The following is a 5,527-nucleotide window of genomic DNA, read 5'->3' as shown; positions in this document are numbered from 1 at the left end:
ACTCTTGTTATTGTGAAAAAAAAAAAATTGAAAAGAAAGCATTTCACTTTTGATAAACTATTTTTTGAAAAGAAAAAAATACAGTTGGAGCAAAAACTTGAATTAATAGCGAGTTTCTTGACACTGCTCCAAGAAAATCAACCATCAACGGTTGCATGATAAGTGTAGATGTAGTGAAATGAACACCGAAGACGCTCAAAAGAAGTCGTTACCGACGAAAATATCAAAAAACTCCACAAAATTATATATATATAGTATATACAGTAGCCGTCTCCCCTGGAAGATAGTTCGATACAAGGACAAAGACAGAACCGTCCTTTTCCTTCACCTGCACCGCTTCTAGATCCTGCGTTAGAAACTCTGAAACACAGAAGGCACCTAAATCGTTTCTAACCACTGCACAAAAACGAGGTCTCTCGCTATAGAGATCCCAAATTACCTTGATATTCCTTAAATTGAGACCCCTTCCTCTCCTCTATAGATCCACGGTTACCGGATCAGTAGGATGCCGATTCAAGCCTCCCCGCGTTGATAGCCGAGGCTGCCGTCGCGTGGTGCCGGTTCACTTTGGCACCTTTTATGCAGGCGCTGGAGGTCACAGGATTGGTTCGATGACCGACAGGTCCTCCACCTCTCCAACCTGCCCCTTTCCCGCTTGCTGGGAGACTCACTTCGCTCTCCTTCAACGACCGCGGCAGTCGCAACCTGCTCAGCTGTGTTGTTGTCAGTTCCTCGTCCATTTGCATCCCTTGTTCCTGGCTATCCTTCCGCGCCGCTGTGGGCCTCCACTGTACTGACGTAGTTTAAACGGAATCTCTTCTGCAGGATAAATATATACGATTCGTCATCAACGGTTATGTTGCTTATGTCGAGGTGCTGATGTAGGATTTACCTGTGTTCCGGGAAAGAAATATCGTCATGCAATGCAACGGCTGTTTCGATATTCGTTATGGTTGACATACAATTTTTATTATAATTTCCATTATGAGGTGTTTTCTTCATGCGCAGTACGAGTCTAATATTTCTTCTTTATTGCCGTAACCGCTTACGCCAGTTATATTATAGTTGAAAGATGAAGCCATGCTTAGAAGTTCACGCAATTGAGGAAAGTTCTTCGAGCGCCATTCATTATTTCAAGCAGTTCACGACTTCCGGTCTTAGACCAAGTCTCAATTGGATAGCCAAAACAAAAAAAAAGCTAAAGTGAGAAAGCGAATCATCCTCCCCAGGGTTGTGCGATGGGTTTGGGACCCGCCACATAAAAACCAACCTCAATAAAAGGAGAAGGACACAAAAGCTTCGGATGCGAATTTAATACTACCGATTGGTAATTGGTGTAATATTCGTTCAGAAGACCTGAGGTAAAAGGTTCCTGCACATCAATTTTTAAAATGTATTTACTTTCTGAAGATTCGTTTTTGTCAGCAATATTTACTATTACTATACCTTGAACCGACTTTCTGTTCTATTTAATAACTAAAAACATTTTTGGTTTAACTAGTACTTCAACACTCAGCTCATCTTCAGGCTTTTTCAAGTGTTTCAATAATTCATTATTTTGAACGTATTGGACAGCTGAGAACGCTGGTTTATTCTTATACCACCATCTTCATACTATAGATCAAGAAGAGCCTCGAGAATCGGTTAAGCGTTTCTAGCTTATTACAAATTTTTTAAGACGGTTAATAATAATGTCGGTTAGTTTACTTGGTTCGCTGCATCTGTGACTAGCGAGAGGTATTATCTTCAGTGAAGCAAAGAGTGGTAAATATACGAAGTCATGGGCTTCTACAATACATAAAATGCAAGGCAGCACTGTGGATCTCGTAGTCATATACTTAGGTGCGAAATTGTTTGAAGAAGGTCAATTCTACGTGACTCTTAGTAGAGTAAGATCTTTGCAGGGACTACGTATAGAGAAGTTGGACTGTAATAAAGTAACGGGCAAGAAACCTTGCAATAATGAAGCACTAAATGAATTAAACAGAATGCGAAATAAAAACTAAAACTAGAAAATAAAAATAGGTAAAAAAAACTTTTTAAATTAAACGGGTTTATGTTAAACATACAGTGGGTTGCCAAATGATTAGGGACAGTCACAAAAATATGGTATAAGTGAAGCATTGGTCTTTTTTTTAGTTATAAAAAGCTTTAATAATAATAAAAGAGTAATTTACAAACTAACATAAGAACAATAAATAAAAATAATTATTTCAAAAATATACATATGAGCGAGATGAAATATTTCTGATTAATAATTATTAATTAATCAGTACTTAGTCACATTTCCTTTCGCCTCAATGAGTGCTTTAATCCGTCTGGGCATACTTTCTATGCACGTTAAGGCACTTTCTTTAATCATGGGGTTGTAGTGCCATACATTTATTAACTTTTCAATCAATTTTACCTTGGTAGTTATTATCTCTTTCGCAATTTCGGCCTTGGTAATCTGCCATAAATTTTCTATGGGATTCATGTCAGGTGAATTGCTAGCCCAAGGTAAAACTGGAATGATATGGTCTGCCCTAAATTTGGGTCTGGGAACTAATCCCTAAGTTGCGGTAACAGTCGAGTTTCCAGAACTTGTCTGTATTGGTCTTGTCTCATGGTACCCTGAACAATGTAGAGACGTCCAACCCCTTTAGCGCTTATGACAGACCACACCATTATTTTAACAGGGTGTTTAACCCATCTGAAAAACATACCTGAAAAAAAAAGAAAGTTGCTTATTATTTTCAAATATATGATTTAAAAAATGGTGTAAGATGACAGTAATAATAATAGCTGACCTTACTCCAGTCCTCATCAGTCTTCTGGCGGTATTTTTGGGCCCAGGCAAGACGTTTTTTCTTCATCACATCTGTTAACCGAGGTTTCTTAGCAGGACGATGACCAGTCAACCCTTCTTCTGATAACCTTCGCTGCACAGTTCTTTTGGATACTAGTACTCCAGACTCTTGAACTAATTAAGTTAAGTGCCCAGCACTTCTCTTCCTGTTTTGCAAGCAGATGTCCCGAATTTTCCTGTCAGATCGTGATGTTGTTATGCGTTTTCTTCCACTCTTGCCTTTTCTTTTTGGCGGAAGTGACTGATTTTAATCCAAACTAATCTTTATTTTATTCACTGCTGTCTTAGAAACTCCAGCTAGTTCTGCTATCTTCCTTTGCGAATGGCTTGTGCGCTGGAGAAGAGTTTTAATCTCTGATTTTTTCCTTGGGGACAAATCACACCCTCGACCCATACTGGAGCAAAATAAAAAAATATTGTAATGAAAATCGGTCCAAATTCATTATTTTTTAATAACACAACTATGATACTTACATTTGATCTGCGTTTGTTGCACAAAAATTATGAAAACTTTTTTTAAATAATTAATTTCAACTTTCACTAACCTGCGCTTCTACCGTTAATAAAAATATTTTAAAATCTACTTAAAAACTGGAGTTATCAAGATCTGGTGAACGCAAAAAGTACTTTCCTGTAAAGTTGTTCCTCTTAAAACCGCACTTAACTGCGCCCAACGGAACAAATTGGGGAAAAATGCGACTGTCCCTAATAATTTGGCAACCCACTGTACATTGCAATGTTTAAGATAAATGTACTAAAAACCAAAAAGTAATACAATAGATACAGTCGTGGGAATTATAAACATATGCATAGACTAGACTAAAATAAAACCGTAGGGCACGTCAATTGTCTACAAATTATCGACTAAATGTGCGATAGAAGAATCGTTTAATTCGTCGTTAGGCAGTTGGCCGGCAGATGGTGAGGAAATTACTTACTATTTTCTTGCTCATGGAAATTCCAATAGTTATACACTCCATGTAAATAAAAGAGATGTTTCAACTAGTTTATCGTTGGACATTCACACTGCTGGTTGGCGAGGAATCGTTTCACTGCTCGTAGTTTGTCTTTAATCGACAAAACATATGATAAAAGTACTACTCGCTCACCACTATGAAACCCTAAAACTCGCTTATAATCGAGCTTGCTAGCTTGTTTCCACATTCTAGGACTACTTACTAATTATAGTGTAATATTACAAAACAAACATTTTAATCAACGATTGTAGACAATTGACGTGGCCCACGGTTTTATTTTAGTCTAATCTATGCATATGTTTATAATTGCCACGACCCTATCTATTTTATTATTTTTTGGTTTTTAGTACATTTATCGTAAACATTACAATGTATGTTTAAAATAAAACCGTTTAACTTAAAAAGTTTTTGTTTACCTATTTTTATTTTTCTTAATATCAGGTAAAAGAAATTGTATTTCGTTTCATAGTTTTTATAGAAAATAATACGCCTCTGCGTTATATAGCAGGACGGAGATGATGCCTTCCCACCCTAATGTACATATATAAATATTATAATAATAAATATCGTATATATGGAGCATTGTTGCTGAATAAATAGCAATTAACTTATACACATAGAAATGTTTAGCATTTTCTTTATGAAAAGAATTCGTCATAAAATCTGTTATTAATTGTTCGATGCCTCAAGTGCAGAAGAATACACAATTCTTAATTTACAGCGGTGAATTTCCTTTTAAGTTGATATTAAATTACCAATTGACAAATGTGTCTCATCGCAAACAGACACGGAGACAGCGACAGCGACCCTCATTCCAACTTCGAAGGAATGATGAGAATGAGAAGAGAAGGAGGACAGCGGGACATTTGTATGCGCCGCCAAAGTCAAATAGAAATTTTTCATTTATCAGTCCATTCACCAAGCAAATTCATCATTCTACACCTTGGCGCGCTGACGGCAACAAACGCGTCTTTTGTCAAGCGCCTTTGCAGCCAACGGAGTCAGCTGCCAGCAGAAGGTGACAGCGGCAGCAGAAGGTGACAGCGGCAGCAGAAGGAGTAACATAAACCCATCACTGATGAGCGCTGCGTGTAGTTTATGACGATCAGGCCATATTGAAGAAGCTGCGCACACTTATGGGGACGCTCATAAATGTATGTGTGTGTTTGTTTGTATATGTGCCGGTGTATTTTTGTATGCATGTGTGTATATGCCTGTGCCTGTATTTTTGCTAACTGCTGGCACGCAGTAATTTCGAACCGGCGTTGCCTTCTTTGCATTGCTGCTAATGGCTGAATGGCGTTGATGAGCATGAGTGCAAGAAATCTTCATATTTACATGTATTTATGTGTGTGTGCGTGTGGGCATGTGTGCCTGCTACTCGGTGGCACATTTCGTGCCATTTACGCTGTCAAATGCACTTCATTCCAAGAAGCTTCTGATATTTCACTGATTATGCAGCGATGATTGAATTGTCAGCCACCCCAGCCTTGCCACAATTGTGCATATGTATGCACTCATACCACCACGTCCACATATACACACTACATATACATCTGTGTGTGTATAAATCAACATATTATTTAAGTATTTTTAGAAAATCAATCATAAGTATGCGACCAGGCCTTCAAGTGTCTCGATTACACTCTTACACATTCATACATATATACACATATACAGTAATGAGTAAATTCACATACAT

The sequence above is a fragment of the Bactrocera latifrons genome, unplaced genomic scaffold (assembly GCF_001853355.1).
Source record: "Bactrocera latifrons isolate USDA-ARS-PBARC rearing strain unplaced genomic scaffold, ASM185335v1 scaffold_23, whole genome shotgun sequence".
Classification (NCBI taxonomy): Eukaryota; Metazoa; Arthropoda; class Insecta; order Diptera; family Tephritidae; genus Bactrocera; species Bactrocera latifrons.
This window is presented reverse-complemented; position numbering follows the sequence as displayed.